Source organism: Cavia porcellus, unplaced genomic scaffold (assembly GCF_034190915.1).
Source record: "Cavia porcellus strain 051 isolate PalLab524CR breed Dunkin Hartley unplaced genomic scaffold, mCavPor4.1 scaffold_53, whole genome shotgun sequence".
Lineage (NCBI taxonomy): Eukaryota > Metazoa > Chordata > Mammalia > Rodentia > Caviidae > Cavia > Cavia porcellus.
This window is the reverse complement of record NW_026947536.1, coordinates 3455551-3473962: the sequence shown is the minus strand read 5'-3', so window position 1 is coordinate 3473962 and position 18412 is coordinate 3455551. Positions and strand designations below refer to the sequence as shown.

The window sequence follows — 18412 nt, the reverse complement described above, 5'->3', positions numbered from 1 at the left end:
AATTGGAATAGATCGTCTTTACTGCAACATAATAAAGGCCACTTATGACAAACCAACAGCCAGCATCATACAAAATGGCCAAAAATTGAAAGCTTTTACTTTAAAATCAGGCACAAGACAAGGATGTCCTTTTTCACCACTCCTATTTAATATAGTACTGGAAATACTAGCCAGAGCAATTAGACAAGAGAGAGAAATAAAAGGTGTAAAGATTGTAAAAGAAGAAGTTAACTTATCATTATTTGCAGATGATTTGATACTCTACATAGAAGACCCCCAAAACTCCATTGAAAGACTCCTAGATATAATAAATAAATTCAGCGATGTGGCTGGAGACAAAATCAATACTCAAAAATCAATAGCATTCCTATACACTAACAACAAAGTCACAGAGAAAAAAACTAAGAGAAGCCACACCCTTCACACTAGCAATCAAAAAATGAAATATTTAGGAATTACTCTCACAAAAACAGTGAAAGACCTATACAGGGAAAATTATACACTGAAAAATGAAATTGAAGATGATTTCAGAAAATGGAAAGACATCCCTTGCTCATGGATAGGAAAAATAAATATTGTGAAAATGGCCATTATCTCAAAACTATTATATAGATTCAATGTAAGCCTGATAAATATACCATCAACACACCTCATAGATCTCAAGAAATCACTCCTAAAAACTCATCTGGAGTGAGAAGAGACCTAGAACAGACACTAAATCTATTGGAAGACAAACTGGGTAAAAACCTTGAAGACTACAAAGCAACTGTAATAAAATCGACATGCTACTGGAATCAAAACAGAGCTGAAGATATATTAGAAAATAGATTTAGAAGATACAAACACAACTACAAACACACTCAACCACTTATCTTTGATAAAGTGCCCAAACATGTTCACTGGAAGTATTGCAGTCTCTTTAATAAATGGTGGTGAAAAACTGGCTCTCCATATGCCAAAAACTAAAACTAGACCCATGCCTATCACCATATACTAAAATAAAATCTGAAAGGATGAAAGATTTAAATATTAAAACATAAACACTAAATCTATTGGAAGACAAATTGGGTAAAAACTTTGAAGACATAGGGGTAGGTAGAGAATTCATAAACAAGATTCAAACCACATGGGAAATACTTCCCAGAATCAATAAGTGGGATCATCTCTTATTAAAAAATTTCTGCACGTAAAAAGAGATCTCTAACATAGTGAAAAGAAAACCTATGAACTGGGAAAAAATGTTAGTGAACTGTCCCTCAGACAAAGGACTTCTTTATAAAGCATATAATGAATTGAAAAAAATCAGACCCCCAATATTCAAAGACCCAATCCAAAAATAGGCATCTGAAATGAATATACAATTCTCAGATGGAGAAATACAAACAACAAATAAATATATTAAAAAATCTTCATCATCATTGGTCATTAGAGAAATGCAAATTAAAATGACACTGAGATTTCATCTCACTCCTGAAAGAATCGCCAAGATCAAGAAAACCACCAACAACAAATGTTGGAGAGGCTGTGGGGAAAAAGGAACTCTCCTGTACTGTTGGTAGGAGTGTAGACTTATGCAAACATTGTGGAGGTCAGTGGGAATGTTTCTCAGAAAGTTGGGATTGAAAGCCCCATTTGCCCCAGCAATACCACTTCTAGGCATATTCCCAGAAGAACTGAAAGCATGATACCACAGTGACAGTTTTTTAGCATGATACCACAGTGACATATTTGCACCCATGTTTATTAGCAGCACAATTTGTAATAGCCAGATCTGGGAAACTACCTAAGTGTCCATCAACTGAGGAATGGATAAAAAAGTTGTGGTATTTCTATACAATAAAGTACTACTCAGCCATAAAGGATGATCACATTGAGATATAAATAAATGGATGCAGCTTGAGAACATACTCATAAGTGAAATAAATCAAACTCACATGTATAAATACTGAACAGTTTCCCTAGTGTAAGAAATGATAAGAGTACATAAAAGTGCATGGTAATCATGATTCCCATCATATTGGTTTGAAGCCATATAATGTTTTCATTCATTAATTGGAACGGTTTAAATCTAGGTTGTTTGATTTTATTGTCTGTGAAAGTATGAATAGCTATTTTGAAGAAAATTAGGCAGCGTAATAGCTAGTGCTGATTTAATATCATCCTGTTTTGAAGTCATATCAAGTTGTTGTTCATCTGTTTCCATTGGTTTTAACATGTTGTATCATATTATATTTTAATACGTGCGATAGTATAAAGAAAAACTTTTATAGGCAAAGAGATAGTATAGAAACCATTGTTCATTTTCTATTAGCTGGTTCTAAATACCCTGCAATACTTTCATTCTCTTGAATGATTTCACACTGTCTTGATAAGTTTGATGCTATAGTAAACAAAGTTATACTCAAATATGTCAAGGAAAGAGACACTATGGTAACAACTATTATGTCAGGCTATCTGGTGGTGAAACACAATGATGCTTAAATTGTTCAGTTCTGACCTGTGTTGTTCTATTGATATGTCCTCTTTTATCTCAATCTCCCTTTTTAAAAAAATTAATTTCTTATTATTTTTAAGGAAAAACTAAGTTAAAAATAGCGGGATATATTATAGTAACTCTTTTATTTTCTTATTAACTGATTTGAACCCATGTATTATTCTCCACATCTTGTCCTGACTGATTTTACTACATTCTGTTTTGCTTAATAGCATCAAGTTTGAGGGTGGGCAACCACTTTGAAGGCAACAAGATATTCTATGATGCTCATTATGGTTTGACTGTGATTTTCTTTGAAAGTCCTGTAAGGTCTCAAATGTGGGTCTTATTGGCCTTGTTATGTACAGTTTTGTTCAAATTTATTATAACAGATGATACAGGCAACTCTTTTTAAGATAGCAAGAGGCATAATGGTAACCATTGTTGATCACCTGGTATTCTCTTTTGCATTATATACTATGTCCATCCTCCTGTTCTAACTGACTCTGTTTTGCTTTGTCACATTGGGAATTTTTGTTTTGTTCTGTTTCATTAGTTATGTTTTTATTTTTATTTTTTTCCTCTTCAAAGTAAAAGTTATAAGAACTTTGGGAATAATAAAACCCCAAATGTGTAATTATTATCATAAAAAAGAGAGGAAAACAAAGTGATCTAAAGGATATAACTGTATGTATATTTAAGTGTATAGAATAGAAAACCATATTACTGAGTTTTTGTTGGATCATTGAACAGAACTGTCTACAACTTCACTGTATTAATGTACACTTTGTATGCTTTAATTTTGTAATCTGGACAACTGTTAATGAGATGACATTATGTAATCTATTAACTAGTGATTTCTTATTGTATTTTTTCTTGAAATTCTGTATTACTTGAACTCTCTTACTGTTTTGTTTTGTTTTTCTCTTTAAATAAAAACAACAGAATCACATTTGGGCAACAAATGCAGAAAATGCTGAGCCTTCAAAGCTGATTCATGCAGGCACACATCCCTGAGATGTGCTGAGTCTCCACCTGATGGCAGGTTTTAAGGAAGGTGCTGAATAGCACTGGGGAGAATATAGGAGGCAGAGCAGAGACCTGTCTGGCAGCTCACATCAGAGTGCTACACACATTTGTCACTGGACCTGGCAGGGTTAACAACAGATGTTTATCCCTTACAGAGAGCTGTACAACTTTGGAAGATTTCCTTGAAAGTGTTTGATTCACAGCTATTTGAAGCAGGAAGGAACTGGGACCATCCCTCTCTTCCACATACAGGGTGTGTGGTACCAGTGTGGCTCATAGGAAGCAGGGAAAGCTGCAGGGATGCTGAGATTGGTCTCCCTGGATCCACAGGGAAAGAAGCCAAGGAATCTGATCATGAAATAATACATGCATGTGAGAACAAGTATCTCAGTTATGAAAGGGAAATGTCTCTGACATCAATATGCATCCACACATAGACCTGTAAGAATCTGTGTGTAAGAATGGTGTCTCAGCAGTGTAGTTACTTATGGCGACCCTGGCTAAAAATAAAAAAGAATTTTAAAAACAGAAGTTATGTAGTTAAGTGCAAGTCCATTGTCATAGTTTATGTCTGTGGCCCCCAGGATCATGACTTTACATTATGCATTTCTGATTGGTTCATTGTTTAGAGCTTGCATTGGGGGTGTGAGTGCTACACTGGCCTAGGGGTAGAGCCAGGATGTGATGTAATGGCAGGAAGAAGTTGTGACTGATGGTTTTGCCTGTTTCCTCCTTGCTCTTTGCAGCTGCCATGAACTGAGGCCCTGCCATGCCACCCTGCCTTGGAGCCAACTGAGTATGGACTGAAACCTCCACAAACTATAAGAAATAAACCTTTCCTTTCCCAAATTTTCACATCAGGATTTTTGTCTCAGCAACCAGTAACAAGTAACTAAGACAGCCCTGCATCCAATTCCTAGAATTCAGTTAAGGAAAAACAAACAAACAAAGAAACAAAAATTGGGAGCAAGGTGAAGGGCTACAGAGTACTGCTGCCTGGTCTTTCTGAAAAGCAGTGTGCCCCAAGTACCTTTAGCCTCCACACAATTCTTGAGCACTCTTATTTTAAAAAATGATCATTTCCATGAGGAATGGGGAAAGGAGGATAGTCACCCAAAAATACAACATCTCAGTCATGGTGGACAAGAAATTTTCAGTTCTCTACTAAACTGTATGGTGACTACAGTTAACTGAGAAGGATAGATTTCAAAACTCCTAAACAATGGGATTTTCAGTCCCAGTCACTGTGAAAAAATTTGTAATTACTTAAAAATGTTTTATGGGATAATATATGGTCAATTTTGTAGAATATCCCATGTGCAGCTGAGAAGAATGTATGTTCTGATATGGTTGGGTGGAATACTATGTAAACATGCACTAAGTCTATTCATGCACAGGTATGATTCAGTTATGTTATTTCTTTGCTGAATTTTTGTCTAAGTTGATCTATCTCTTTGTGACAGTGGGTTGTTAAGGTCTCCTATTACAATTGTGTTCTTGTGTGTTAGCTTTTCATGTCCATTAGTTTTTGTCTAAAATAGTTGGGTCCTCCTGTATTTGGTGCATATATATTTATAATTGTTAGTTGTTCCTCTTGTAGTTATCCATGTAAAAGTTTGCAGTGCCCTTCATTATCTCGTTTAATCATTATATGTTTGAACTTCACTTTGTCTGCAAAAGAATAGCTACCCCTGCTCTTTCCAGGGTTCCTGGTGCATGGAAACTCTATTCCATGCTTTGACTTTTAATCTGAGTTTCTTTTTGAGTCAGATGTGTTTCTTGTATACAACGTACTCTGGGATCCTATTTCTTGATGTATTCTGTCAAACTGTTTCTTTTAATAGGTGAATTGAGCCCATTTACTTTTATGGATATCACTAATATATACTGCTTTGACTTTGCCATATTGTGTTCCTGTTGTTGGTTTCCTGCTTTTTTCCATTATTTAGTATTTTGTCCAGCCTGGTGGTTTCTTTCTGTTGTTTTGGAGATTGTGGTCATGTTTACTGCTATCTTGCATATCTTTCAGTATTCTTTCTAGGGTTGCTTTGATGGACATGAATTGATTCAGTTGTACTTTGTCATGGGAGTATCTTGTTTCTCCATTAAATCTGAATGAAATTTTTGCTGGATACATTAGTCTGTACTGAAAATTGTTTTCTTAAAAGGCTTAAAATGCTTCACTCCAAGCTCTTCTTAACGTGAAGTCATATGCTGAAAATTCTGCTGTGATTCTAATAGGCTTTCATTGATACGTGAGTTGTGTCTTTTCTCTAACAGCTTTCAGTATTCTGTTTTTATGCTGTATGTCTGGGATCTTAATTATTATATATCTGGGTGTAGATTTATGTTGGTTGTGACTGTTTGACATTCTCCACGCCTCACTTATTTGTATATCAGACTTTTCTTACCTTTGGGAAATTTTCTGCTATTACTTTCTGTAAATAATTTAGTTATGTCATTAGTATCAACTCCTGTGTCTTCACTGATGCCAGTTACTCTTACAATGTTTCTCTTGTCATTGTCTTGGAGCTACTGAATTTTCACTTCATGTTGCTTTGTTGATTTTAAAAGTTCAACCCTATCATGATCACTATGTGCAACTCTGTCCTCAAGGTATCCTCAACTTCATTCAAATGTTTTTGCCAGCTTTCAGTAGTTTTTTTGTCTTGGATATTTCTTTGCATTTGTTTCATGGATTCTGCTTGTTTTTTGTGTTATTCACGAAAAGTTTCAATTTCCCATGCTCCTGCGTTTTTTTGTTTTGTTTTGTTTTTTTTTGTTTTTTTTTTAAGTTTATTTCTTTTCTAGCTATGTTGAGCAACTAGTTTAATAAGATTGGTATTTCTGTCTCTACAAGAGACAGTCTTTTAATTTGATTTCTGATATAGCCTCATGGACTGGTTTCTTTACTTCAGTTGCTCTCTTTTGAGAGATTTCTGGTGTATGACTTTTAAGATCCTCTGTTTCACTGTTGCCTGTTATTGCTCCTGATTGACTAATGTTTGAGATTGCACTTTGCCAATTTGCTTGTCATTTTCAAAATTGAGGTACATAGTTGGTCTTTAAATCCCAACATAGTTTGACCTTTAGGGTCCTACTGTGTGGTGGATGTTTGTGCAATTGCTGGGTAACAAAATGAAAAGGAGAGTCACTCTGAATTCCTCCTGCAGAGCCTGTTTTGTGAGTCCTATATTCTTCCCAGGCTAAATAGCCTAGAAGTATTGATGTAGGTCAACTCTTACTTCCTGCTATTGCTATGTCTTCAGGTTGTTGCAGGTCACCAGATCTCCCTGTCTATATTGTTCATGTCAGCCTAGGCCCTACTGTGTCACTGGGTTTCTTATAAGCTCTTTTAATTTGCTCCATTTGGAGGAGACCTTATTGGGGCACTCCTCAACCTGTCCAATGTTCTCTGTGTGGAGAAGGTGATTCTTGATCCTCTTGTCAGGTTTGACAAGGGCTTATATTTGGAAAGAGCTTCATTTCTGCTCCTGTTTACCCACTAAAGACCTCTATTTTAGGGGAAAACTCAACACATTGACTGGAGCCTGATGATGGCTTCTGTTTGCATGAGGGGCTCCTGAGTCTCTCATTGAGCCAGAATGGTAATCCATTATATTCCAAGGTTTTGGGAGAAAGGGTTAGAGTCAACGATCAATGGCAATACTAGGTCCAGCAGGTGGGGGAGTTCCTCCATGGGGTGGGCCTGAGTGGTTGTCCAGGGGGTCCTTGGTTGTCGGTCAGAGCAGTGGCCCATGGTGGCAGTCCAGGCATCTCAGGTGTACATCCATTTCTTGCAAGGATTCTTGTTCCTATCTCTGTTTGTCAGTGATATAAATGCCAGATCCTACATGCAAGATGGCACAAGTACCTTCTTGTGCTATCAAGGCTCATGTGGTTTTGCAAAACCAACTTTCACATTTGAGATGTTTCATCCATGAGCAACACCAAGCCTATCAAGTGAGGTTCATGGATTGGGCCCTGCATTGACAAAGGTTTCAATCTGGATGGTGAGGTCCATGATTCCTGCCCTTGGTAGCAACACTGCTACCAGATAAATCCCCCAGGCCACCTTTACAATATGGTGACACCTGTTGAGTATTGTGGCACTTATAGAACTGTTTCACAATATTGCAGAGTGTCCAATATAATGTGTTTGATGGTGCCCTGGATATATGGGAAAACCCAGGTGGTGTCCCAGTCATTGTTGCGATAGTTATGATCATCCCTAGCTCACACAGACCTAAGAGGCTTCCACAGTAAGCCAATCAGTGGGCACCACCCTGATGAGCTTGTTGCCACTCCAAATGTTTGTATCATTTTTCAGTGATACACAGTTACACATGTCAAGTCGTATCCACTGCACAATTGGGTGCCCCAATGCTGAATTTACCTGTTGCATAAAATGTGGGGCTGCATCCAGTTATGCTCCTTACTTCCCTGTTACCCAACCCCAGACATTGTACATAACAGGCCCCAGTCCCTGTGGTGTAGTCATGTTCTACAAATCAACACCTTGCTTGCCTGGCATCTCTGATCCCAGGCTGATATTATCAACAAGGTTATGAGAGTGTGCTTATCTGCTCACAGGGTGTCATTTGCACATTCTGTAGAACTTGTCACATATAGGGAGTGCTGGCTGGAGTAAATTTGGGACACATTCTGTGGGCACAACTTTATGTTATCAGCACCATTTTCCCATAGCTATAAAACCCATGTTGGGACAATTTCACTCACATTTTGCTTCAACTGTTTCACCAAGTCTCATATTCCAGGGCATTATGGGTAGAGACAAGCATTCCCACAAGTCCCCATCCTTAGGCTAAGGGCTCTTCCACCTCCACCTTCTGTCAAGGAGCAGGCCTATCACGAAATACTAGAGAACTCTCACAGGGACTATCCTGGTCATTGGGCCTTACCCTCAGTAGGAGGCAGTGTTCTCTGGGTCATGCAGTGTGATTTATGCAGGAGCCAGCAGTGATTCCAAGGCCTCTGTGGGGTCCAAGTGTCTACCACTTCTGAAGGCCTTCAACGTTCTCTTGGGAGTCAGATGAACCATTCCCAGTATGCACATGTCTCTTATTATTATCAGTAATCAGGTAAGTGAATACTCATCACACAAGGAGAAACCTTGCACATGTTTTGAAGAGCAGTAAAGAGCAGACTTTGTCTTTTACATCAAAGTACACTGACATTGGTGAGGAAGTGTAGGAATGAGACTCCTTCTGCCTTGCTAGTGGTACATTCACTTCAGAAATCATTTTGGTAGTTAAATTAAGAGTAACACATCTGACTACCTTAACATTCTGTGCATCCAATTCTCTATGTCATAAAGAGAATTTTACAAGATATTCACATAAACATTGTTTTCCTTAAACTGAAAACTACAATGTGAATATCCAGTAAAACCTGAATGAATAAACAAACCACAGCAAGCCATGTATTGAAAGTCTGCTAAAACATAGCAATAACCTTAGAATGACTGATTGGTGAAAAAAGGTAGAAAGGTCAAATTTTGTCTATTCATTACATACATTTGCAAAATATGACAAGACACATGTGTGATAGAAGGCGGGTCAGTCTGTACCTACCTGATACAAGAGAAAATATGCTGTTGTATTAAGAGTCGCTGTGTATGGATCCTGGAGAGTTTGCTGGGGCTGCTACCATAGTAGCTCAGTGCACAGAGCTACATACTCAGTGAACTTGCAAATAGGGGAGAATTTGCTCTCAGGCTCTGTCCCTTGTATACAGGCAGGACTCAGGACAAAAGCCTGGTGTCTCCTCTTTCTGTTTTCTCTTTTCTAATTCAACGTTCATCAGCTTGTCCTCAAAGAAGCTGCAGAGATAGGAGTGACTTATTTGGAGCCAGAGATCCCCCCAAAAAATAACCCACAATATTGGGGAGAACAAATGAAAAGATGAGGAGGTTGGTCACAGTTATTTTGTGTGAACCTTAATAGTACCAACATATAACCTCTGCCATATCCAGTTATTTAAGACTGAGTCAGGAACTAGGGAAAGAGCTCAGGATACAACACATGCTTACCATGCATGAGGCACTGGGCTCAATTTCAGCACTGCTAATGAAATATAATAACAATAATAATAACAAGCCACAAAGCTAATCCCATAATATCGGGAACAGCTACTCAGGATATGGCCATCACAAGATGAGGTTTCTGTGACTGAGCAGGAGCACAGGCAATAGGCCTGGTGGCTCACACAGGTGTGAATACAAGAGCTATGGACATAGACATGGGGATGTAGCTCCATCCATAATGCTTGCTTAGTCTGTGTGAGATCCTGATTTGAGGCCACAGCACCAATACATAGAAGAAATTGAGATGCTTAGGAAAAATAAGGATGGCTGAATCGATGCACTTCCACCCCCTCATGAAGCCACCAGGGAAACATATACAGGAGTTAAGTCTCATTTCTACTGTCATACAGCAGGATCCAGCGTTGTGTACACTGTATTCCACCTCCATCCTAATCCTCCCTGGATTTTACTTCTAGTTCTGTGCTCTATGTATATGTGATACTATCCCACAGATTTTATAAACGTTATCTCACACCACAGATGATGTTCCCAGGTAGTAGATGCCAGGATGACCTCCACAGAGCATAGGAACACATTGGGAAGGTCCCGAGAAGCATGGTGTCATGTCTAGGTTTATGTAGAAAGTCAGGAGGACAAGTTCAATCCAAACCCCAGACTTTTGCCTCAGAGGTGAGACCCTGCCTGCACTGCTGTATTTCCTTAGCCTTGGAAAAGCATAGCATCCTTCCATGGATCCATTACTTGGGTGAAGAAGTTGTTTATTGTGAAGGACAATGGAGATTCATTCTCTGGGCTTCCATGTTATCCTGACCACGAATATCTGCGAGATATCATGCAACCAGGTCCACACAGAAATCATGGAGGGAGTGTGTGGGTACCTTTAATCATCAATTTGCTAGGCTCTGACAGATGTAATGACCAGATTCAACATAAACACTGTTGTCCTGTGCTTCAATATTGTGCAGGCCACACAGTCACCCTGCAGAGCAGACAAAGTACTACCCACATTACTATGAATGCACCTAACTTCTGTGCCTCTGTACATGTGAACACCTAATAGGGTAAGGAGAGTCCCACTAATGCACATAGAATTGGGTGGTATAGTACAGCACCCCTATACAGTGACTATGAGTAGAGTAACATTGCAGATACCACTCCTCCTCACAGAAACATCAGGCCACAAGGGTGGTAAAGTTAGGTGTATGTCAGGCTTCACTGAAGAATGGAGGAAAGGTGGTCATAGCACTATTAGGGACTTCTGTCATCACATGAGGACAACCTGGGCCAGCACTGCCACATTCCAGGCAATGAAAAGGCTGGGGCTGGGATCTCTGCAACAGGCACAGGAGTTTGATGTCCAACTCTACAAGATGCCCATTTGAGTTCAATAAACCTAAGCTCACTGAAAATGAGAACTGCAATCAGGAGATTTGGCCTGGATCTGTGCGCCTCTGGGAAGTCCATGGGACATTTTATATAGACAAAGACTCCAAGACTTGTGACCTACAGCAACACTGAGGCAAGCAGAAGTGAGCGGGTCATAGAATGGGAAGCTTTCCTGGGGTAGATTTGTGCACAGAACTGTCTGTGACAGGCACTGGCAAGTTCTAGAGCCTGCAAGGAACAAGGACAGTTGGTGATTTTTCTCCTGCTAATACAGGGTAGTACCTAACTGAGCCCAAGTCCCACATGCAGAATTTATGCTAGATCCATCTCCAGTGACCTCTTCAGCTTTGGTAGCAAAGTGAAAACTAAGGCCACACACCCTTTCTTGAGGAATTCTAGAGCTGAGGCTTTTACTGGCTCCACAGCAAGCATCCTGAGCTCCACTCAGGGCCAGTCCTGCAAAGCAACTGCCTTTCCTTTCCCCTCCCTTTGTATCCCTTGTATCCCTTGTATTATTTTCAGTTTATATTTCTACTCCTAAGTCTTTAATTATTCTAAACATTAAATTCTAGTACAATTTAAATTAAAAATTAAGATAACATTAGTTTCATAATGTTAAATTCAGTAACAAATAAGCACATAATCAATTTGTACAATTTCCACATTAGTTGAGTTCCAGCTTTCTGCTCAGTTTTGGAGCCACCCAAACCCCTATTCTCTCCTGCTATAACCCACCCTAAAATTCATCTGGAGCAAGAAGAGACCCAGAATAGCAAGTTCTAAGCAGCAAAGGCAAGGCAGGGGACATCACAATCCCTGACTTGAAGTTATACTACAAAGCAACTGTAGTAAAATTGACTGTAGTAAAATTGACAAAGCAACTGTAGTAAAATGCTACTGGAATCGAAACAGAGCTAAAGATCAGTGGAATAGATGAGAAGATACAAACACAACTACAAACACACTCAACCAACTCATCTTTGATAAAGGGGCCAAACATGTTCACTGGAAGTACGACAGTCTCTTTAATAAATGGTGGTGAAAAACTGGTTCTCCACATGCCAAAAACTAAAATTAGACCCATGCCTATCAGCATATACTAAAATAAAATCTGAATGGATCAAAGATCTAAATATTAAAACAGAAACACTAAATCTATTGGAAGACAAACTGGGTAAAAACCTTGAAGACATAGGGGTAGGTAGAGAATTCATGAACAAGACTCAAACCGCACAGGAAATACTTCCCAGATTCAATGAGTGGGATCACCACTTATTAAAATGTTTCTGCACGTCAAAAAAAATTTCTAACATAGGGAAAAGTAAACCTATGAACTGGGAAAAAATCTGAGTAAAATGTCCCTCAGACAAAGGACTTCTTTCCAAAACATATAAAGAATTAAAAAAAATCTGACCCCCAATATTCAAAGCCCCAATACAAAAATGGTCATCTGAGATGAATACACAATTCTCAGATGAAGAAATACAAATAACAAATTAATACATGAAAAAATCTTCACCATCATAGGTCATTAGAGCAATGCAAATTAAAACCACACTGAGATTTCATCTCACTCCTGAAAGAATCGTCAACATCAAGAAAACCACCAACAACAAATGTTGAAGAGGCTGTGGGGAAAAAGGAACTCTCCTGTACTGTTGGTGGGAGTGTAGACTGGTGCAAACATTGTGGAGGTCAGTGTGGATATTTCTCAGAAAGCTAGGATTGAAAGCCCCATTTGACCCAGCTATACCACTTCTAGGCATATTCTCAGAAGAACTGAAAGCATGATACCACAGTGACATATTTGCACCCATGTTTATAGCAGCACAATTTGTAATAGCCAGATCTGGGAAACTACCTAAGTGTCCATCAACTGAGGAATGGATAAAAAAGTTGTGGTATTTTTATACAATGAAGTACTACTCAGCTATAAAGGATGATCACATTGAGATATAAATAAATGGATACAGCTTGAGAACATACTCATAAGTGAAATAAATCAAACTCACGAGTATAAATACCAAATAGTTACCCTAGTGTAAGAAATGATAAGAATACATAAAATTACATGGTAATCATGATTCCCATCATATTGGTTTGAAGCCATATAATGTTTTCATTCATTAATTGGAATGGTTTTAATCTGGGTTGTTCGATTTTACTGTCTGTGATAGTACGAATAGCTATTTTGAAGAAAATTTGACAGCATAATAGCTATTGCTGATTTAATATCATCTTGTTTTGAAGTCCCATCAAGTTGTTGTTCATCTGTTTCCATTGGTTTTAACATGTTATATCATATTTTAATATATGTGATAGTATAAACAAAATTTTTTATAGGCAGAGATAGTATAGAAACCATTGTTCGGTTTCTGTTAGCTGGCTCTAAATACCCTGCAATACTTTCATTCTCTTGAATGATTTCACACTGTCTTGATAAGATTGATGCTGCAGTACACAAAGTTATACTGAAATATTTCAAGAAAAGAGACACTATGGTAACAACTATTTTGTCAGGCTATCTGGTGGTGAAACACAATGATGCTTAAATTGTTCAGTTCTGACCTGTGTTGTCCTATTGATATGTCCTCTTTTATCTCAATCTCCCTTTTCTCTTTTTTTAAAAATTAATTTCTTATTATTTTAAAGGGAAAACTAAATTAAAAATAGCATGATACATTATAGTAACTTTTTTGTTTTCTTATTAACTGTTTTGAACACCCGTATGGTTCTCCACATCTTGTCCTGACTGATTTTACTACATTCTGTTTTGTTTAATAGCATCAAGTTTGAGGGTATAGGCAACCACTTTGAAGGCAACAAGATATTCTATGATGCTCATTATGGTTTGACTATTATCTTCTTTGGAAGTCCCATAAGGTCTCCAATGTGGGTTTTATTGGCCCTGTTCTGTACTGTTTTGTTCAAATCTATTATACCAGATGATAAAGGCAACTCTTTTTAAGATAGCAAGAGGCACAATGGTAACCATTTTTGATCACCTGGCACTCTCTTTTTGCATTATGTACTCTGTCCATCCTCCTGTTCTAACTGACTCTGGTTTGCTTTGTCATGTTGGGTTTTTTGTTTTGTTTTGTTTCATTTGTTATGTTTTTATTTTTGTTTTTTTTCCCCTTCAAAGAAAAAGTTATAAGAACTGTGGGAATAATAAAACTCCAATGTGTAATTGTTATTATAAAAAAGAGGAAAAGAAAAGAAAGTGATCTAAAGGATATAACTGTATGTATATTTAAGTGTATAGAATAGAAAACCATATGACTGAGTTTTTGTTGGATTATTGAACAGAACTGTCTACAACTTCACTGTCCACTTTGTATGCTTTAATTTTGTAATCCGGACAACTGTTGAGATGGCAATATATAATGTAGTAACTAGTGATTTCTTACTGTATTTTTTTCTTGAAATTCTGTATTACTTGTACCCTCTTATTGTTTTGTTTTGTTTTGTTTTGTTTTGTTTTTCTTTTTTAATAAAAAAAAAAAAACAGAATCACCACATTTGGCCAACAAATGCAGAAAACGCTGAGCCTCCAAAACTGATTCATGCAGGCACACATCCCTGAGATGTGTTGAATCTCCATCTGATGGCAGGTTTTAAGGCAGGTGCTGAATAGCACTGGGGAGAATATGGGGGAAGAGCAGAGCCCTGTCTGGCAGCTCACATCAGAGCACTACACACATTTGTCACTGGACCTGGCAGGGTTAACAATGGACATTTATTCCTTACAGAGAGCTGCACAACTTTGCAAGATTTCCTTGAAAGTGTTTGATTCACAGCTATTTGAAGCAGGAAGGAACTGGGACCATCACTCTCTTCCACGTAAAGGGTATGTGGTACCAGTGTGGGTCATAGGAAGCAGGGAAAGCTGCAGGGATGCTGAGATTGGTCTCCCTGGGTCCACAGGGAAAGAAGCCAAGGAATTTGATCATGAAATAATACATGGATGTGAGAACAAGTATCTCAGTATTGAAGGGGAAATGTCTCTGACATCAATGTGCATCCACACATAGACCTGTAAGAATCTGTGTGTAAGAATGGTGTCTGCATAGTATAAAACTGCATAGTTTCCTTTTTTTTTGTTTGTTTTTTTGGTCTTTTTGAGACGTGGTCTTGCTATGCAGTTTAGGCTGGACTTGACATTTTAGCCCAGGCTGGTTTCAAACTTGCAAGGATTCTCCCACCTTAGCCTCCTGAGTGTTGGGATTACAGGTGTGAGCCACCATGCTCAGCTCAAAAACTTCATAGTTTCATACTATGCAGTTTTACAGTATATAAATTTATATGAAGTATGCAATAGTGTATAAAGCATACTATATAGTTTCATAGTATACAAACTGCATAGTATGAAAACTTTATTCATAAAAGTGTTTTCATATTTTCTTTATTAGTATCTACTTATGGTAAATTAAAATAAGAAAAGAGAAAAAAGGGGTTGTTTATTTCTGAGACAAGGTCCCAATACATACTGCGTCCTGATCTTGAACTCAGCAAGGATTTCAGGCTAGCCTGGCATTCACTGTGATCCTCCTGTCTAACCCTCCAAAGTGCTGGTATTATGGGCATGCACCACCATGCCAGCAAGAAAATATTTTTTATTTCATTTTTTATTTTAAAGAGAAAAAAATGAAATGAAACAAAACAGAATAGAGTCAATCAAAACAAAAACATGAACATGGTACATGACTTAAAAAGAAAGTCCATCAGTAGTTTGTGTGGCCTGTCTCTCAGCCTGCACAGAAAATGTCTCAACCTCTTGCTGAACACCAAATTTGCCAAGAAATTTGGGCAAATACCTAGATTTTAAAAGATGTAAACGTGTCTTGTTTAGGCACCAATTCATATCAAGTGGCAGGAAAAGAGCAGAGAACTTTGACTTAGTATTTCCAAATTCTGGAATTTATCCCAAGGAAAAATGATATATGTTAAATTAAAGTTTTCTAAGAGGAACTAGACTTGTATACATGGTCAGTAACAGGATAACTAAGTACAACTCTACCTACGCATATAATATAAATATTCAACACTATGCAAATATATAAATGATGTGAGTAGAACTGGAGAGTAATGGTCAGAGACAGCAGAATAGGAACAAGAAGGATATTCTGCAGCAGGGTTCAACAATGTGGGTGCATTATTTTTGTGGACTTAAATTGTGGAATCACCCTTCCTCATGCCTCAAAGCCCCATGCCGCATTCAGACTCCTCAGAAAATCTAAACACCCCTCACAAAACCTAAACACCCAAGTAGCGCCAATATTAAAAGAAGCAGAAAGCCCCTTATCAATGAAACGGACTGGAGCCACAGCACATGCAGGTAGAATAATAACTGCTATCTTACTGTAACATCTCAGTCCTCTCTTGGTTCCTGCAGGGAGGAGCTCCTAGTCGAATGAAATCGTCATTTTGGGGGGTAAATATCCGTGGCTCAGCATGGCCAGGCTCACTGACAGCAGAGGCCATGTGAGACCCCAAGCCGCCTCCTGCAGGTCCCACACCAGGGCTGGGCTTCCAATAGCCTGGCTGTGCCGAACCCCGACGGGAGAGGAGGGAGGAAGGGAGAGAGGGGCCCTGTCGGCGGAGGCCGGGTCGCCCCCAGCGCCGTGCCCGCCACCGCCCTGGCCCGTGACCCCGCCATAAGGACTCCCTGCCCGGGCACCTGCGCCCACTAACGTAGGGGCCGCCAGGCCGTGCCACTGCTCGCTGCCGGCTCCCTCCAGCCTACCTGGCCCAGACCCCAGCTCAGGCCCCGACGCAGCCTACGCCGCTGAAGGAAGAGAGCACTGGTCTTCAGACAGCATCTCTAGCGGCAAAATGGCGACTCCAAGCACAAGACCGGGCGAGGCCGGGGGCCGGCAGGTCTGAGCTGGGATGTGGAGGCTCATGCTCAGGCCGTCCGTGGGCGTGGCCCGCCGGGTGTGGGGCGGGGCAGCAGAATCTTTGGTCCTGGAAGGGGGTGGGGCGAAGGGTGTGAGGGAAGGGTAAGGGGCAGGGCTAGAAGTTGGGACAAAGCAGGTGCTAAGCCTGCCAGTGGGGCAAGAATGAGGCAGTGGGCGTGGCAATTGGGGTTAGGGTCCCGCTGAAGAGGGCACACCCTCTTCAGCGGTGGAGGTCTCTGATGAAGCTTCTGGGAGACTCGAGCCCCAGGCCCACTATGACAGGAAGCAGAGGAGTGGCCTGTGTCCCAGACATAGAATTTTTTGGTGTCTGGACTCAAATCTTGTAGCTCTGAAACCTTGGGCCCACTGCTTCTCTTCTTGGAGCCTCAATTTCCACTACTGTCATTCTCCTATTACTTTGTTTTGAAATATTGTGGATTTTTTTCCATTCAAAAAAAAACCCACATGATGAATGGCAATACTCCTCTCTTGGCACTGCTGTGAAGATCCAATGAAAGCCCTGCAGAGCTCTTCCCATGGTTCCTAGCATATAGCAAGAGCTCAGATGCCATTGTTATTTGCGTTGTTGCCCTTCTTTTATTACAGAGAAATGAGTCCTTCTGGAATCCATTGTCTGATATTTTCATATCTTAAAAGTATGTTTACATGTTAATATAACGTACTAACAAACTTCGTTCACACTTAACGGTGTCAGGCCAGGGCCTCTTTGAGGCGCTTTACATATGTTAATTCTTACAAGAGTGTGAGATAGGAATTATCTTCATTTTCACTACTGTGTGAGCTTAGACACCAAAAATAAATACCTTTTCCAATGACAAAGCAGTAGACAGAGTTTTAACCCAGCGGGCCTTACACCAACATCTCTGTTATCTAACCCATACTTAACACAGCACCGCTGCAGTTCTGCTTTGGATTTTTCACATGAGTGAGGCATAAAACTGTTCATGGGAGGTTGCACAGCTAGGTAGAGGCAGTGTTTGTCAGGGTTCACTATAGGATCAGATTCAATTTCTCTCTCTCTCTCTCTCTCTCTCTCTCTCTCTCTCTCTCTCTCTGTGTGTGTGTGTGTGTGTGATAGAAAGGATTTGCAAATTAGGCTTAGGATGGCCATCTGCAGAGTCAGGTGGAGAACAGCGCAAAAGGGTCAGGTGCTCCTTGGAGATGCAAAAACTCCAATCACAAGTCTGAGGCCTGGAGCTCACTGCAAAGTCCCTGGAGAGTCTCTGGCAGGGAGCCAAGAATCTGTGCTAGGTGCCTGGAAATGGACGCCTAAGTTAATGGCAAGGATTCGAACTCTTCTGAAGGGGCAGAAGCCAGACTTTCTCCTTTCCCTTTATACTGCATCCAGGATGCAGGCCTATTGGTTGCCCACCACACACAGGGAAGGTCTTCCATCTTCAGTGAGTCAGTAATCTACACACAAACACAAAATTGTGCTGAAACGATCAGCTAGGTGTTCTTTGTTTGTTGGTTTTTGGTTTTGTGAGACAGGCTTTTGCTATGGAGTTCATGCTGTCCTTGAACTCACTGTGTTGC

At 39.6% G+C, this 18412-nt stretch overlaps 1 long non-coding RNA gene across 1 annotated transcript in view; it reads right to left on the bottom strand.

The window, feature by feature from the left end:
* Nucleotides 1–16815, bottom strand: part of LOC134475076 (uncharacterized) — a 29805-nt gene extending 12990 nt beyond the window's left edge. The window contains exon 1 of the long non-coding RNA XR_010046032.1: nucleotides 16702–16815. This is a non-coding gene — a long non-coding RNA (uncharacterized LOC134475076). The remainder of the gene's footprint in view (nucleotides 1–16701) is intronic.
* Nucleotides 16816–18412: the final 1597 nt, after the last annotated feature.